General features: G+C 36.5%; 1 protein-coding gene across 1 annotated transcript in view; it reads right to left on the bottom strand.

The window, feature by feature from the left end:
- The window catches only part of LOC150107652 (sperm-associated antigen 7 homolog), a 129621-nt gene that overhangs the window by 4337 nt on the left and 105163 nt on the right, over positions 1-20121 (bottom strand). The gene's annotated exons all lie outside the window — the stretch shown is intronic.

Genomic DNA, 20121 nt, shown 5'->3' with positions numbered 1-20121 from the left:
TATAAATTAAAGATGCCAAGAAATTATATTCTTGGTTTAATCCTTTATTCAAGTGTAAGCAAACTAAGTTTGCACCTGAAGTATTTTCAGGACACGGCAACTTGTACGTAGAGGCTAATAACTTCACATTACTTGCCTTAGTATCCCATAATGCAAAGCAGATATCCTTACAGACATGTATAATGCTATGTATTATGGGGAGGGTCACTACCCAGACCCAGAGGTGATACCAAGGTTAAAGTAATGCAGAAGTCATATTCCCAAATATGCGTAGCCAAAAGGTATTAAATCCAGAGTAATTTAATAATAAGGTCACACCTTATTATTAAATTACTCTGGATTACAGATAGTTGTTGCAAGTTTTCCCACTTGACTGTACTATAAATTAAAGATGCCAAGAAATCATATTCTTGGTTTAATCCTTTATCCAAGTGTAAGCAAACAAAGTTTGTGTGCCTTGGTATCACCTCGATCTGGCTCCCACTGATGAGACCTCAATAAAAGTAAAAATCAGTCTGGGTAGTGATCCTTCCCACAATGCATAGCATTATACATGTCAGTATGGATATGTGTTTTGCATTACGGGATACTAAGGCAAGTGATGTGGTCATTAGCCTCTATATACAAGTTGCCCTGTCCTGAAAATACTTCAGGCACAAACTTTGTTTGCTTACACTTGGATAAAGGATTAAACCAAGAATATAATTTCTTGGCATCTTTAATTTATAACATTTACTCAAAATTCATAAGATTTATTTTTGGCTATATAATATCTTTAAATTAATTCTATACCTGGATGCCAATGAACAAGCTAGTAATATATATATATATATATATATATATATATATAAAATTTACTACATGTACCAGCTCCATCTCCCACTAATGAAACACATTTACCTTTACACAGAATTTGAATGTAACTACAAGAGACTTAAGAAATAACGGACATTTTCTAAAAAAGCTTAATGTGGTTTTTAAACCACAGGCCTTGTGAATACTTATTCCCTGCATTCACACATTTTTCAGTTTGGCAGAGGTGGGAGTGTTTATTTTCATTCTCTTTTCACTGCAAACCTTTTACCAGCAAGATAGGGTTAGTGATTAATCATTCTGAGGGTTTCTTAAGAATTACTTCAAAACATGTTAATATGAAACAGCTAATTCTCTTTCAAACAATAAAAAAATATGTTATTTAAGTGACCCCACATAAGTAGTTAATCATTTGGGTTTTTAACTTTCTAGTTAAGTATTTTTTTTTTATTTTTGCAATACTATGGATGACAAAAGAAAAACTTTTTTTTTTATTATTATTATTATTATTAATGTCACATAACATATAAATAGAAACAGCTGAATCCAGATATGTATTATGTTACTTAGCTAATATTAAGGCAATACTATTAATTAGTCTTAATACCACAATACGATGAAATAAACTTATGAATTAAATCTGCTAATATTTTATCGGAGTTAAACCATTCAAAGCACAAAACACTTGTCAGGAAGATACAGGCACTACAATCCAGTACACAATAGAACAATTCAAATTGCAACAGGGAAAAATAGGCACAAGAGTAAGGAAGTGCTTCATTATATGGTTGATGCCAAAAATATTCAGATTTGTAACAGTTTCTATGTAAAGTTTTTTTTTTATCTAATGCTGTGGGAAGGGACACTCTCAAAGAAGTCTGCATGGCATGTTACAGTTCCTGTCTATTCAAAATAGGTTAATATGCAGATAGACACATGGCACTATTCACCTGGGTGTTTTTCCTTATGTGAACAGATTTATTTCTAATATAACCCCAAATGGCAAGCTTCAATAACTACTTTTCAAACTCCACTCTGCCACAAGGGTGGAACTTAGGATTTGAGATCTGACAAATACACATGTCAGAGAATGCTAAACCTTGAATCACCTCTTTGTGATCTGCTGTGTCCAAATTTTTTCTATTCCATTCAGCTGCATTTATTTGCTATCTTTATCACTTTCCACATTCTCGTAATCACTAATCTACTTGTCACTGAAGCTGGATTTTCTACAGTGAAGTTGTTCACTACTTAAAGTGGCTTCTCTTCTCCCATTCCACTAATCAAGCTGAAAGATCATGAGATGTTTGCTGTTAGCAAAGATTTTTTTTCAAAAATTGTTCACCTTCAGTAGAAGACCAAGAGAATTCTCTCTGCCCTCCCAACACCCTTAATATTTTAAACAGCTCTCCTTAAAAATATACTGTAGATGTCATCTCTCTTCTTGTTAACTTAACCAAATCCAAGATTTATTTTCTTCAGAATGTCCTCCACCTAACCATTCTCAGTTTTGTGTCCTTTATGCAATGGTGCAAAAATGGGATGACTTCCCATTTTGTACCATTATAGTGGAAATGGCTGATGACCGTTTGATCAAAAACACCTGCTTCAACTGAATAATTGCAATAATTCTTAAATAAAGACTTTACTGTAATTCATTCAAAATCCCTGACTCTTATCTCTGCCTTGGTCCATTTCTTGGTAGCCAAGGCTTAGCATACTCAGCCTATACACTTCCACATTAACAGCAGCAAACAGACCATTGGCAAATCCAAATGAGATTTTGAAAGGGCCAGGCACAGAAATTTATTTCATGCTCAAATAGCAGTCAAGTTTCTGGTCCCTTACTAAGGTTATTGTGCAACTTCTGCTACCCATGTTTCTATTTCTCTCAAATACAAATGGTGCTAGTGAAACATCAACCAAAGACAAGGCTGACCTCGTGACCTCAATCTTTCCCCCCCAACTACTGTACATATGACAAGGCAACTATTTCCCCCTCCCCCATCCAAATACTTTACTAAGAACAGGTCACTGCATATTCACTCTATTCCTTCATCAGAAGAATGCTGAACAGATTGAATTCCAAGAAGTTTTTTTGGTCCTAATATATCTTCTCCCTTCCAATTTTACTTAAAAATTGTGACCAATAATTAACACCAATCCTATATAGTCTTAGCAACCTTTTATACTCATCTGGCACCCATTCTATAGAAGAGAAACAAGATTATATTCACTCTATTCCAAAGAAAGAGATAGAGCCAACCACCAAGCTATTATTCCACTGCTCTTCACCTCAATTCTCTCAAGAATCATGGAAAAAGTAATCAAAAGTCAACTTTTTTTAACCACATGGAGGCTTACCAAATTAATTAGCAACCACTGATATGGATTCTGCCATTCCTGACCACAGTGATATGCATACACACACAGCAGAAATCTAAAAGCTGATCTAGACAAAATCACAAGCCATGGAATTGTCTGGTGGTTCTTTTGATATTTCTAGGCATATAAGGACTAACATCCAATTTTGGCAAATGGACTGCCAATTTCCTTCTGATTGTCTATCTTTCATAATAGATGGCTCCTTTTCTTGAAGAAATTTACCTACCAATGCTGAAGTAATCCAGGGATATATTCTTGTTCAAAGACTTGCTTTGGGAGAAGAGGGGAAAGGGTCATCTCTCTCACACACATCACTTTCTCATGGGCACTGTTCCACTGAACTGGCTATTATCCTTCCTCCACTTTCTCTTAAGCCTATACAACACACAAGTAACTGCTGGTAAGCATCTGTTTGCTGTTCAACTTCAAAGCATACTAAACCAACTTCTCATTATACAAAAAAACATACAAAAAAAAAAAAAATGCCTTCTTTCATTCTTAAGACAGCACTGATCTGCTATAGATTTTGCAATCATCCGTGTTAATCTGCTATGGATTTCAGTGTAGCTCTGCAGCATAGAAGAGCAACTTATTAGGGAAACTACAACTCAAACAAGGAAAGCTAGTGCTGGAATCTCATTTTTAAAGAATTGTAAACATGCTAAACTGATACCAACCTTTTCTAAGATAAAACAAATCATTAAATCACTGGAAGTGCATAAAATTTATCTAAAAAGCTAGCCATTCTCTGGTGCCTAACCAGTTACAAGTTTCAAAAAAAGGAACTGGCATTAAATATCATAAAAACAATGGAGCTGGAAGCTGATCTGTCAAATATATTAAAGCCCAATGAATTAAATATGGTTATTAATATATCAAAAAATTCAAGTACTAAAAGCCCTTGATAAAAGTATCCAACCTTACTGAAATGATCATGAAAAGATACACCCAAATTACCATTGCAAATGGGTTGCTACCAGGATGTCTCTTAACAGAAAACGAAGTGAATGTACTAGCACATGGCCACAAGTTTGCATTTTGCTCAAATGAATTCCCTATCTAGATTTCATGCAGAACATTGAAAAAAAAAAAAAGTCATCTGTCTGGTGATGAAGCTAACAGACTGCATTTTGAAGTAGCCAAATTGATCTATGATGGACACCATCAGAGCTGAATATTCTAGCATCAGAAGAACTAAAAGCCCCAAAGTCCTTAAAACAAAATAATAACATAGTTATCACCAAAGCCAACAAAGGAAACACCACTATAGTCTTTGACTCCAAATCTTATGAGTAGAAAATGAAATTACTTTGTGATCAAAATACATATTCCCTAATAATAATACAGATCCTACCAAAAGTCAACTCAATAAACTCAACAAGTTATTGGACAAAATGACATCCATAGGTCGAGAAACTATTAAAAGACACTCAGCTTCATCTATAAAAAATTTCACAGAATTTCCTGCAAGAATAAAACTGGCTTCTACAGACATGATGGTGAACTTTGACACTGTCTCTCTCTCTCTTTCTAAATAACCCTCACAATGAGACAATAGCAATTCTAGTCCAAAAATTTCCATCAGACATAGTGGATTTATCCAACTTTGCAATCATATTCGGTTACTTCACTTGGAAGTAACTGAATACAAAGGGAAGGAATGGGCACACCTCTATCACCTAACTTAACCAACTTTTATCTTGAACACTTCAGAGAAAGAATCTTCTTTCACTTACTACTGGATCTGGTCGGTTTATAAGCTTTTGTTAATGTAATGGCTAATTCTGATCCTGTAAAACTACAAGTGTTGAAGCAAATATGTAGCTACTTATGTATTACCAGTGAAGAAAAAAATTCATGCATCTGATAAGTGATATAAGACCATTTATTATTATTTTATATTAATACAGGTACATGACTGATTTTCTGGCACCCATGGTTCCAGACCCTGTGGGATTAGCCATTTGGCTGGCTTAGATTTCTTTTGGTCTCATTAGCTAACTGCTGCTCATATTGCACATTTTCTACCCTTACCAAGAGAGTTACCTCTCTTGCTTGCTCTCTGTACTCCTCATGCAACTGACTATTACCACCATTCATCTTATGCTGCCACCATAATGCCTTTTTCTTCCACTCTACATGCTTCACCTCTTCATTCATCCATTACACATCCACCTTATTTGACCTCTTGAACTTTGAAATGCATTCAGGCAGTTTCTGAGCAGGTTCCAAGAAGCACTGATCTCCTTTCATTTCAATTCTTCATTCCATAATATAAGTGTAACCTGTCTCCTGATCTTGTCATAATTACCAGCCTTATAGTTCCATATATATTCCTTTCTTGCATAAGTCCTCATATGGCTGGCCACCACCCAAGTAGTCACTTCATGGTCACTTTCACCAACTGGAGGGAGATTTAATACCTCATTTCCAGTAATATCCTCTGATGAGATAATCAAATCCAAGGTCCTTAAATTCCCATATATCTTCTGTTATGCATTGCCTCCAGATGTTGTCTGTTCATTCCAATTTGTACTATTACCATAATCAAAATCACTTGCAATGATTGCCCTTTTTCTTCTTAGCTAAACCAATTTGCCTATACATTTACTTTTCACCACCTTCCACATTACCAGGAGAGTAGTGAGAAGTAAATGTATAGGCAAAATCCCCCCCCCCTTCAAATTCATCCCACACACACATCCCCCAAATGAATTCCTTTGTCTTCACACAAGTCTGCTAGCATTCCATTTAATCCTTGCTCATCTCAAATCATCATTTTATTCTTGATATCCATCCTTACATTCTCCTTGTTGCCATCCAATCATTTGTGCCTACTACAATTACCAACTCTTTTGCTTGCTTCTTCCTCATATCTAGTGCTTCAATTCACTCTACTCAATCTACCCACTGGAAAGCAAACCTTATACACCTTCTCATTAACCACACCTCTAATAATCAACACCCACATACATGGCCACTCTTGAATCATTGGACATCAGTTTTTAACACTGCCATCTTTTATTACATCTTTCCTCTTTCTTCCATATATACCTGTTATTTTCCTCATTTCACTCTGTAATGGCTTCATTTCTTGCCTCATCTTTTACCAACTCCATTTTTATATCTTGAATTACTTTCTCACTACTCTTTGCTATCCCTACCAGGTTGGTCAAACGTTCATGTTCGCTACTTTACAGTCCCACAGGTTTACCTTTTGCATACACTACGAGGGTTGTTCGATAAGTCCGTGCAAAAATGAAGAAAACAATTTTTTTTGGGACAAACATTTTTTATTTTTCAAAGTCTCCTTTGAGGTCTATACACTTAGTCCGACGACGACGCTCGAGTTTTTTGATCCCATCCATATAGTATGATTTGTCCAATTCTTCAAAATAGGCAGTTGTTTTGGTAATCACCTCATTGTTTGATGAAAATCTCTTTCTTGCCAGCCATTTTTTCATGTTTGGAAACAGATAGTAGTCTGATGAAGCCAAATCTGGAGAGTAGGTGTGTGTGTGGGGGGGGGGATGCGAAAGGACTTCATTGCATAAATCAGGTCACAATTGCAGAAGAGTGAGCAGGTGCGTTGTCGTGGTGAAAAAGAATCACCTTTTTTGCCAAGTGTGGTCATGTTTCTTTTATTTCATCATTTAAATGATCCAGCAAAGAAGCATAATACACTCCAGTAATTGCTTTGCCCTTTTCCAAGTCTACGAAGATTATGCCATGAGCATTCCAGAAGATGGTGGCCATAATAACCTTTCCTCCTGAAGGACTGGTTTTCGCTTTCTTTGTTGCAGATTTCCCACTTGCAACCCATTCCTTGGTCTCAGGCTGGTAGTGATGAATCCATGTTTCATCCACTGTTATGAAACGAAGCAAAACTTTCTCTGGATTCTGTTGAAAGAGCTTCAAGCTGTCCTTGCAACAGTTCACACGTTGACGCTTCGCTTTTGATCCAGTGTGAGCAAATGCGGCACCCATCTTTTGGATAGTTTTCTCACATGTAAATGTTCATGTAAAATATTATGTATGTGGTCATTTGAGATGCCCACAGCCTTAGAAATTTCATGCACCTTCACTCTTCTATCATCCATCACCATTTTGTGGATATTTTCAATAATTTCTGGAGTAGTGACCTCAACAGGGCGTCCAGAACATTCAGCATCACTTGTGCTCATATGGCCACTTCGAAGGTTATTAAACCACTTATAAACCGTTCTAATTGAAGGTGCAGACTCATCATAATGTTTATCAAGCTTAGCTTTGGTTTCCTGAGCCGTTTTGCTTTTCAAAAAGTAATGTTTAATCACGACACGAAATTCTTTCTCATCCATTTTTCACAAATCATGGTACTTGATCAATTCAAATGAATGCCAAACACAGAGTAATAGATCTATCTGACTGAAACTTAGTGTGTGTGTGTGTGATTCTCCAACAGTTGCCAGCAACTAAAAATAACCTCGATATGAACTGGTGGCCCCATCTTTTAGACTTTGCATTGACTTATTGAACAGCCCTCGTATCTTACTACTACTTTCATTCACCTCATTTATATTCTCTTTCACTATCATTTAAACCTGGATCTCGGTTCATTACAACATTTTTAGTTTTACAGCTTTCAGCATTAATTTCTGTTACTTCATTTTCATGCTTCCAACCAGTCTTGCATTTCTGGCTCATAAAAACATCTACAACACACTCTCACATCACAATCCATTTTTCTCTTGGCGATGAATACATAGTGTGCACACACTTAATTTTACAAAATCCCCCAAACAATGCCTTGGCCACCATTGTTCTCAAAATCATCAGTACCATGAATGAGAGTATTTATGTATGCATGCTGCTCACTAAATCACATGAAAGATCTCACAGTCATAAACAAGGCTGCTACAATCAGTAATTATCAAAAATACCAATTGTATATTAAAACAATGACCTATTTATAAACACACGTTCATGCTGTCATCCAACCTGGCAGATCAATTTATTTTTTACTTGTCAACTAAAAATTATTGCTTGTCATATATTAATCCCACACGTGAGACACAGCAGGGCCTATAGCAAATAAATGCTATGTGGGGAAAAGAAGTCAGGAGCAGGGAAATCTCTCTCTCTCTCACACACAGTGCTTTTTTGGAAAAATTTGGTCAAATCCTTGTAAAGAGGCAATATAACTTGCACGTCTTTACATGCCAAGGTTCATTTCAGTGCAGTTATCCTTTGAGTTGTATGCAATGTTTGCTATATGGTGCTTGAACTTCAACTTCCTATCTAACAAAACTTCAAGATCCTTAGCCTGATCAGTTTCTTCTAGCATAATCCCACCAAATATAACATGATATTGGATATCTCATCATACTAAAGTGTACAATTTTACATTCCCACAATTCCAGCTTATTCAAATCATTCGAAAAGTACTGCATATTAGCCACCTTCCTGTTTACTGTGCCTATCTTTGTCAGCAAGCAGCTGCATGTCACTTGTCAAATCCTTCCTAATGTCATTACAGATTGAAAAACAATGGACCAAAGACTGATCACTTTGAATCTTGAAGGAGTCACATCTGCTGATACATTTTTTGATATCTGTCAGCCAGCTCTTCTCATATTCATGCAAATATTTCATAATTCAATCCCATTTTTTACAATTCATGCAATAGTCTTCCATACTGTATTTCTTTCAAAAGCCTTATCAGAGTCAAAAAGTATCATGGCATATCCATTCCTCTTATTTAAATCAATGGTAACTTTATTATAGAATGAGAGCAAGTTGTTCTAATATGACATTTCCTCTGTAAACCCAAGCTGTTCATTGCAAAGCAATTCCCTGTAAACCCATTTCTTTAAGTGAGCTCTTACCAATTTTTCCAAAATCTTCATCACCACTAACGGAGATACCGACAGGTCAACGGTTAGACAAATCAGTCTTTACATCATTCTCGAGCAATAATATTATTGTACATTCTTTCTCATCCTGTGAATCTCCCCTTTTCTGAGACTCAAATTATACAGCCTGGTGAAAGGAAGAACCAATTCAGCTGAACACTTTTAGCATCTGTGCTGATATCTTATCAGCCTCTACTGCTGAATACTTATTTGGTTTGTGCAACATCTCTTGTACTTCCTTCTCACAAACCTGATTTTTTCATCCAGTGAAGAGGTAGTAGTTAGCCAAACGTTGTATATACCAGGTTGATAGCTTTTAGCAAAATGGGCACTCATTACTTGAATAATTTCTTTTTCTTCATCTGGAAATTGCATTCAGCAGTTATTCTCACACACACTTATTCTTTATTTTACTTGCAACATAAGGGTAAAAGAGGGAAAAGGAAGATGAGACATAATGATAAAATTCTTTTGGGTTGTCTTCACAACTGTCATCATCCTTAAGTATACAGTATTCCTTTCACAATTTCTTTCTTAAGAATCTTTGCTTAATAAGATTACACATCCCACTTTTGCCCCATTTATTCTTCAAACTCTTTGGACACATTCCAATATATAGTATCGTTAAGCATTTCATTGAAAATGCTTCTCAATGCACTGCTGATATCTTTGCCACTTGCAACCAATACCATGTGATAACCTAGCACACTCTCAGTTGGGCATAATTTGCTGCTTTGTAATTTAGCATGTAACCACTTCTAAATGAAATATCCATAAGCCTACCTACTTCCTGAGTCAGTACAGCAAAGATCATACTGTGTCATGCCAGAGGTTCCACCAGTAAAAAAAAGGTAACAGTAATTGGCAATAAAGATTAGAAGATTAAATTAGATAAATAAAGAATTAGTAAGTTCATGTTATGTACATAAAGCAAAATTTAAAAAACAATAATTAACAGATCTTAAAAAATAATAGATCTGCCTGAGTGTACATGGCTCAGTAAGTGTAGTAGCAAATTCATTCCTTTCTTGAGTAAAGTATGGCACTCCACAAGAACATAATACATAGTGTGACAAGCATTCCATTGTTCATGCACAGGTTGGCCATCAAACCTCAATAAATACAAATGTGTAAGATGACTGTGACCTATGAGAAGCCTAGCAAGAATAATTTCCTCCTCTCTTCTGTTTCTGTACTGATTTAATTATCAATACTTAATTTCAAGCTTAATCTCAAATATCAATTGAGATTAAGCCTGAAATATTGTTAGCCATAAATATTGTTACAACTTGAACAGTGCATAAACCTTTAATCTATCACTAAATCATTTACATCTTTCAGCACATACAAACTACATGTATAATGTGCATATAGTAGCACTCAATGTTTGAAATGTTCCCTCTTTTGCCTTCATGTGCACCCAAAGTCTGTGAAGCTATGCATCGATGGCAGCAAGCACAGCATCCAGCTGCTGGAATGCATTTCTTGCAGACTACTCTCTCAAGCTCTGACCACAATTTGAAGTCCAACAAATTCAGACTGGGACTTCCAGACAGCCAATCAGTGCCTCCAACCACACAACAATGGTTGGAGGCAAATGTGATACACTTTATCAGAGGGTTTTGATCCTTCTATGCAGAAATGCAACTTGGATACCCCCACCCCCCCCGCAAACCATCACTAATGTGGGGGTGATGACTTCTCTGAATTCTGGGTGCTATATATGCTGTGCAACTATCTGGGATATATACTCTATCATTTTGGCAGTTAAACAACTCTTCAATTGCGAAAATCTTCTCACATGTGAAGAGGATATCTCTGTGTCTGTTGTTTGAACATTACCAGAGAAGTGCCTTTGATTTTATCACCTTCTGCTGCATAAGTTGTGGTGTTAGAAAGTGTCCAATAGAACGACAATAGGCTCTCAACCTCAGGTCACCAATTAGCACACATGACATTGTTCTCTACAAAATGTTTATCTCTCAAAGACATAACTTTCTGCATTCTCACAGGATTATGGTGGTTGTGTGTGTGGAGGGGGGGGGGGGTGCCTTCACAGTCCTTACAAGCTGTTACATCCTAATGTAGTGTGATCAATCTGTTCTTTGGTGGTCAGATACATCTACTGTATCATTATAATGGTTAATAGTATGATACACAAACATCCTACTGATCCCGAATGTTTTTAAGCGTGTTGAAAATAACAGGTGGCTGCATTCCAATCTTGTGAAGTGCTATTACATGGTTCTCATAATCTCCTCACTGCATATTAACTCGTATAGCTAGACAACTCTCTACTGATAAACATACAAATATTGGCTGCACACAGCACAACTAATGGAACATATTTTCCTTTCAATTCTGTCGGCAGCGGAGGGATGTATGAAAGTTGTAACAGTATTTATTGGAAGACTGTGTATTTCAGTCTATATGACACCTCCGTAGATCAGTCGGTATAGACAAAGCCCTGGGTTCAAATCCTGTCTCTTTTGAAGGGTGAGTTAGCTGGTCTCATATGGAGATAGATAGTTTTTTGCCTGGAAACTCAGGTTTTTCATCCCTCAGAACAGGCAAGCCGGCCTGTGAACACACACGGATCTACAGTCATAAAATACATCCTTAATCTCTCATTAGGAGGGTTCAACCAATCCTAAGGGACAGTTGAGGAAAGGGAATCCCATACAAATTAAAAAATAAAAAAAATAGTTAATCTCTGAAAGCATCAAAGTATTCTTTTAAAATCTTCATACATATTTTCCTTTCAGTATGACAATGATTAATTTTATCCTGCTGAAGAATAAATAGTCACTTCCTTTTTCAAATCTCCTGTATATTCTGATGTCCTGAATCAGAGTAAAGATATCACTATTAACAATCATATAATCAATGTGAGTTATTTCTTGTACTTTCTCTTCATATGAATTTGAACAGAAAAAGTATTACCAATGAATACTCCATGTCTTGAAATTGGATAGGTACTTAATATTATTACTGCTTTACAGAAACCTAGCTAATGCTATAATAGAATAGTTAACTGTATGTATTCTCTGGTCAGGTTGACTATCTTACAAGATGAAAAATCATAGCATCCAGGATGGAAATTCCTACCATTTCTTCTTTTGTAAAGCTTGATAACATCTTCAGTTGAAAAGGTCTTATACAGGCTTTCTGTATTCTTAACAGAATTTGAAACCAGCTCTTTCCAGACAAATGGCACTGTTCTTACTGAATGAGCCATGGAATAATGGAAATATCAACCACTGAAAATACCACTCTGAACCATTTCAATCTGTATTATATGTAAACAGTTGTAAGAGTCAACTAACCATAATGCTTATTTCATGTAAAGCAGAGGTGCTGGAGAGTAGTTTTTGTTGGTGAACTAGTTTTATGTTTATGTCTGCTTGATGAAAAATTTTTTGTTATAATTCTATTTTTATTGCAAGATGATATTTGAAGTTAAAAAATATTGAAGAAAACAGGATCATCTGAATTTGGCAATGAAAAACATCATCAGCAATCATCTAGCTCTTGCAGTAATGCATTTATAGCAGTGGATAGGCTTATGTGTTCGTCAGACATTTTTGTAATAATTTCACAGTTTAATATGAACACAGATGGATTTATGTTGTGTGCTCTGAAGATGCTGGATATAATACCAGCGAAATATTAGCTTTTAAGTTAATAAATAGTTATTTTCTTATCCATCTGTGTTCATATCAAACCGTGAAATCTATTACAAAAATGTCTGATGAACACATAAGCCTATCCACGCGTATAAATATTCTTCACGGAGGTAACATCGTACGTAAGGCACGACAATAGGGTAAGTGGAAAGTAAAATTGGCGCAGCAACTGAACAGCTTAGCCTTCTTAAAAAGGTGCCAAGATACCAATTTGATACCAAACTATATGAACATTAGGAACAAGTTTCACTCGGCCACAGCCCACCATATTTATAAAAGAGCGAGTTTAGCACTATTACGAGAACAGGTATATGCTACTCGCTGAGAATTTTCAAAAATAAATTCCTCCATCAGTGTACTATGTGATATATTATCTGACATTTTGAACCCGGAGCTATGGGATATCTTGGATATAATCTCTGACTCGACAGCCAATAAAGAATTCGCTAAAGTTAAAAACCGACACCGGAAAAAATTTAAAATCCTCCAACAACGCAATGCTATGCAGCTGCCACAATTTCATCAAGATGGCGGTGTTGTGAAACTATCATCGACAACCTTATCCAAAGAGGCTACGAGTGCATTAAGTCTTGGACACAATTTTGCCGTTACTCCTAAAATTGTGCCTAAAACCAAAATAATGGATTCCGTTGAATGCGGGATTTACCATCAGCTATAGCCAATAATATTAGGTTAGACGTGGCCAATATCCTTATCCATTCTAAGCCACCCAAAAATAATATCCCACATAAAGAAATAATAGCTCTAAAAAAACTACATAATAATAACCACATTATAATAACAAAATGCATACACTGCTCCAAGACCGGTCTATATATCAAATCATAAATTGAAATCCCACAAACTCACAAAAGAATAAGGTGTGCAAGTTATTGAACAAAGTCACTTTCTGGCCAAAAGAAATTGTCAAAAAACTCAAACCCTTGCACGTTAAAACACCCAGAATATATGGTGCTCCTAAAATACACAAACAAGATACACCTTTGCGTCCTATTCTAGATAGTATAAACAGTCCTACATATAAACTAGCTAAACATTTAGCCAAATTACTAACCACTTACACACAAACAATTCTTCCTCTTTTGTTAAAAATTCTACCCACCTAAAAAGTATTTTAGAAAACTACACCTTAAATAGTTCAGGCCTAATGGTGAGTTTTGATATCACCTCATTATTCACTAATGTACCACTGATTGAAACACTTAATTTACTAAATTCACAATTTCCCCCAAGATACATTTCAGCTATTTAAATTCACAGTACAGGCAGGTTATTTTACTTGGAAAGGGAAAATATACAAACAATTAGATGGGACATCTATGGATTCGCCCCCCCCCAGCCAATTTCTATATAGAACATCTGGAAAAATTAGCTATCAACACAGCCACTCTCAAACCTAGTCTCTAGCTACGCTATGTTGATGATGTGTTTGCTATTTGGCCACATGGCCCAGACACATTGAATACATTTTTAGTGCATCTAAATAGCCAGCACCCTAAAATCCACTTTACAATGGAACTAGAAGCCAATGACTGCCTACCTTCCTGGACACACTGATCACACGTCTTCCAGAAGGTTCCTTATCATTTTTGGTTTATAGAAAATCCAGACATACAGGGAGATACTTACACAAACAATCACACCCTCACCCTTCTCAGCAATATGGTATCTTAAAAACACTAACCTATAGAGCTAGAGCAATCTGTTCCAATGACATTGCTCTCACTGCTGAACTTTCTCACCTACGACACACCTTCTTAACCAACGGTTATAATCCCCATAAAACAGATAACATACTAAATGCTACCCAGAAATCCCCTCTATCTACCACAGAAGACTACAACAAAACTATCACCATCCCATACATTAAAGGCACATCTGAAAAGATATCTAGGGTGCTTAACAAACATCAACTATGCACAGTATTTAAACCTTACGTAAAATTAGCAACTCTCATCCGTTCACCTAAGGACAAATGCACTCCTTTATCACATCCAGGAGTCTATGAAGTGTCCTGTTCTTGCCATCAAGCCTACTACGGACAGACAGGAAGAACTGTGGACATCCGCGTCGGTGAACACAAAAAATATATCCGACACTTTCGCTATGGCAAGTCGGATCTGGCAGACCATGCTTTGGATACCCCTGCACACAGGATCAACAGGAAAGAAACAAAAGTAATGCAAAGAAGCTTCTACAAGTCAGAGAGGTTGTTCCTGGAAGCAACAGAAGCCTTAAAACATACTCCAAACCTCAACAAGTATGGCTGTATAAATCTACCAAAGATTTGGGAGACAGTCATCTTAAGACCGAATTAATATTTATTACTTTTATTTTATTTCATTTTTTCAAACTTTCTAAGACTATCATTTGGACTACTATTTCAAAACTTTGAATTTTTTTTTTTTTTTAAACCGAGATGGCACCATATTAGGACTTCAGTCTTGTGTTGCACGCTGCAGTTACTTTTACTAGCCCCACTGTTACATCGGATTGTGGTTGTTTTGCATTTGTAACAAACTTTGTGTTGTGTGCTCTGAAGATGCTGGATATAATACCAGCGAAATATTGCTTTTAAGTTAATAAATAGTTATTTTCTTATCCATCTGTGTTCATATGAAACCATGAAATCTATTACAAAAATATTTATAGTAGTGTTATGTCAGATGCATATATTGTGTTCTAATAAGCTTTTGGCATGTTAATATACTGATATATTAGCATATTAATATGGGCTAATCTGCATAACTTACATAAATATTTGGATTTGGTAGAGAAATTCAGAATTGTATTCAGCAAGGAAAGGATGCAATTTTTTTCTTTTTTCATTTAAATCTAAAGAAACTTTACTGGTGAAAACATGGATTACAATTTATGAAACCAAAGACACTGATATAAACACTGCCACATACAGGAAGATACTGTTCATAAACCACAGTAAAGAAAATGAATAAGGTGACCTACATTATATTAAATACAGGAATCCTCAGAGGATGCACCCTAGAGGGCAATCCCTGGGTGATGAAATATGCTCTCCTATCCTGAAAGTGGCAGGAGGGAAATTAAATACTTCCCATGGACCAACAGATAATAGCAGTGTCTGATCCACAGTGGGTGGATGCACACAGCATGTCCCCCATGTCAAGGGCAGCTGAAAGAACCATTAAGGTTGTTCAGATCAGCGTCAATACACTAACCGTTAAAGCAAAACATGATTGAAATCTGGAGCGATATGGAAGTATAAATGAAAAGAGAGAGATCTATGTGGAAAATTAAAACAGTATAGAGTGAAGTGAAGAAGACAGCTAGAAGAGACAAATCAAAATGGCTAGAGGAAGTGCAATGATATCAATAAATATTATGATGAATACAGAACAATGAGAGGTATACAAGGTGTGGCTATTAAATAACGAGACAAGTTGTGCTGTGAATCATGTACTTGTAGCAGTAGGATGCGCTTGTGCCATGGATGACCTAGAAGGTTCCAGAAGCAGTTGAGATAAGCATTCTTTGCTGTTGCCCGTAGTTAGTCTGTAGGCAGGTAAAAAAGAAACACGTGTAAAATCGCTTTGCCGGAATAATGTCTAAAGTTAAACTCGAGCAGCACATTAATCTCTAATTCTTTGGGTACCAGAGAATCAAACAATTAACCAACATCATTACCTTGAAGTTCTGGCCAAGCTGAGAGAATGAGTGAGGAAGAAGAGACCTGATCTGTGGGAAAACAATGCTCGGATTCTGCATCAAGACAATGTTCCAGCCCACAATGCACTATCTGTAAAGCAGTATTTGGCTAATAAGAAGATTTCAGTGTTGGACCATCCACCTGACTCAGTGGACTTAACTCCCAATGAATTTTTACCTTTTTCCAAAGTTGAATTCTGCATTGAAGGGCACCCATTTTCAGCCAGTGGAGGTGCTTAAAGGTCAAAGCTGTATAACTGAGAGGAGACCTCCACATAGCCTTTAAAGAATGTGGAGAACCGACCAGGGCTTCTAACGTAATGACCAATCCCCACCATCTCGTGGTACACCCTGTTGGGTATCTACCTGGATACCCAACGAACAAGAATGGGCTGGCAATTTGGGATTGACCAACCAAATTATATTCTTATTGGCTTAAACCAATATACAAAATGATGCTACAACATGACAAAATTTCATGCCGGCTGGGACATCGCCCAGTTAAAGAAGGCCCACGTTTTCGCCAGGGAACCAGGGCAAACACGAAAAGACAGCTACTGGAACAAATCTGAAAGCACACCCCAACTCAATATCACCAGAGGGAAAGATTGGTACTATCAACATAAGAAGCCTGAATGACAAAGAAATGGAGGTAGCTGAGGAATTAGATAAGTACCAGATCGACATAATAGGGGTGACTGAAACAAAAGACAAAAACTGGTGAAATCTTTCTGAGCAATAAATACAAAATGTTATATTCAGGCAATAACAATCAAGAAAAAGAAGGAGTAGCCATAGTATTCAACAGAAAACACGAGGCTAATCTTCTTGAATGGCAGTCAGACTCAAGTAGAGTAATGTGGGCAAATATGATAATAGGGAACTGGACAATGAGACTTATTTGTGCCTATTGTCCCACAGAAGATTCTACTAAGGTAGAAGTAAAGGAATATTTTGATGCTTTAGAGAAAGCAACTGACACAATGAAAAAGGAAAAGTTGGTCCTTGTTGGGGATCTAAATAGCAGAGTAGGAAATGATTGCCAGACATACAAAAATATTTTGGGAAAATTTGGAGAAAACAGCAAAGCTAATAATTGGCAAATATCTGTTGGATTTCTGCTCAGGACATGGACTGGTTATTACTAACACCATGTTCCAACATAAAAATGTGCACAAATTCACATGGAGAGAAGAGGTAAAAGGAATAAGAAAAGTCTCATTGACTATGATATTGTTGATAGTGATATTTTCTACCTGGTGCAGGACACCAGAGTGTACAGATGATTTGAAATTGGAAGTGATCACTATTTAGTCTTGAACAGGATAGAACTGAATTTCATATTGAAAAGAATAACTTATAAGAAAGTTTCAAAGTGAATAAAAGTTGAGTAGCTCTGAGATGTGAACTATAGACTAAAATACACAAAGATTATTGAAGAAAAAAATGAAAGAGTTTGAGAACAGGAATCAAACCTTGGAGATTCAGTGGCAAGCCTTGAAGAAAACCCTGATTGATCAGCCAGAGAGGCATGTGGTGAGGTTGTCTGCAAGGATAGAAAAATCAGAACTCCATGGTTGACATAGGAAGTTAAAGAGGCAGTGAACGAAAGAAGAAAGAAAGCATATCAAAAGTTCCTGGCAAATAAGTCAGCTTGTGCTTTTAGAGATTACAGAGACAAATGTAAGAAAGCTAAACACCATGTAAAACTAACTAAACAAAAGTCATGGGAAGACTTTGGCAAGAACATAGAAAATAAATATCAAGATATTCTGGAGGTTGTTGAAGAAGCTTAGAAATGGAGGAAAGAGTGCTGTAAAAGGACTTAGAGATGATAAAGGTAACATGAAAACAGGAGAAAAAGATATCCTTGAAGTATGGAGTAATTACTTCCAAAAATTGCTAAATGAAACACGCAGTGATAGCACAGTGGTAAAAAACACTCAACGGGCATATAGTCAGGAATATATATCCATACTTGAAGTAGAAAAAGCAATCGAAAGTTTATTTTTCACTTGTTTAGAATATAATAAATTTAGTTTAATCCTTTATCCAAGTGTGAGCAAACAAAGTTTGCACCTGAAATTATCTTCAGGACTAGGGTAAGGTGGTGCAACACCAGGGGGACTCCTTGCAAAGGTGAGTAAGCTACTATCACTCCTATCTCAGTATCTCCCATAATGCAAAACACATCTCCTTGCAGATATGTCTAATGTTATGCATTAAGGGAAGGGCCACTACCCAGACTAGTTTCGACCTTTAATGAGGTCTCTTCAGTGGGAGCCAAGCCCAAGTGGAGATACCAGTCAGAAGCTTAGCAAGGTCATATAATAAATTTAGTTTAATCCTTTATCCCAGTGGGAGCCAGGCCCTGTGGTGAGGGCCTGGCTCCCAATGAAGAGACCTCAATAAAGGTCGAAACTAGTCTGGGTAGCGGCCCTTCAATTAATGCATAACATTAAGACATGTCTGCAAGGAGATGTGTTTTGCATTATGGGAGATATACTGAGATAGGAGTGATAGTAGCTTGCTCCACCTTCGCAAAGAGTCACCCTGGTGTTGCACCATCTTACTCCAGTGCTGAAGATACTTTCAGGAGCAAACTTTGTTTGCTCACACTTGGATAAAGGATTAAATTAAATTTATTATAGAAAAAGCAATCAAAGGCTTGAAATGTGGAAAGGCAGCAGAAGAGTAGATAATATTCGATCAGAAATGCTGAAGGATGGTGGTATAAAAGTCTTACAGTGGCTGCACTGCATAGTTCAGAAGGCCTGGACAGATGGACGAATTCCTGATGATTGGAGTAGAGCTCTAATAGTACCCACATATAAAAAGGGAAATAAAACTGAATGTGAGAATTACAGAGGTATTTCCCTACTGAGTGTTCCTGCCAAAATCTATGCAAGTATACTTGAGAAACAGTTGAGAAGAATTGTGGAAGAAAAGCTGGGTGAAGAACAAGCTGGATTCAGGCCAAATAGAGGCTGTCAGGATCAGATCTTCACTTTATATCAAATAGTTGAGAAAGCATGGGAATATAACAAAGATCTGTATTTAAGTTTTGTCGATCTGGAAAAGGCATATGACAAGGTGCCAAGAGAGAAGCTATTCAATACCCTACAGTTATATGGTGTCAATGGGGCATTATATCAAGCAATACTTGGCGTTTATTTGAGTTGGAAGTCAGCAGTTAGAATTGAAGGAAGTATACAGGAAGATGGTTTAATGTTAAATCTGGTGTGAGACAAGGATGTACATTATCCCCTCTATTATTCATTATCTATATGGATCACATTATGAAGTAAAGTGGTATTAAATATGATATCAAAATTGGAGATGTTAATGTCAGCTCTTTGCTTTATGCAGATGATGTTATACTTCTAAATAAATCTGCTACAAGTCTGCAAGATTCTCCGACTAAAATGAATAGTTGTTGTAATAGATATGGTATGAAGGTCAGCAATAAAAAGACAAAGACAATGAAAATAGGCAGAATCGTTGAAAAACTGTGTTGTGAATGGAGAACCTGTGGAACAAGTAAAACATTTCAGCTACTTAGGAACGATTTTTAGTGAAGATGGTAAATTAAATATGGAAATAGACAACAGAATCAACAAAGCTGGTATTGTAGGATG

Source organism: Typopeltis vanoorti, chromosome 4 (assembly GCF_054136105.1).
Source record: "Typopeltis vanoorti isolate ZY-2024b chromosome 4, IOZ_Tvanoo_1.0, whole genome shotgun sequence".
In the NCBI taxonomy this organism is placed as follows: Eukaryota; Metazoa; Arthropoda; class Arachnida; order Uropygi; family Thelyphonidae; genus Typopeltis; species Typopeltis vanoorti.
This window is presented reverse-complemented; position numbering and strand designations above follow the sequence as displayed.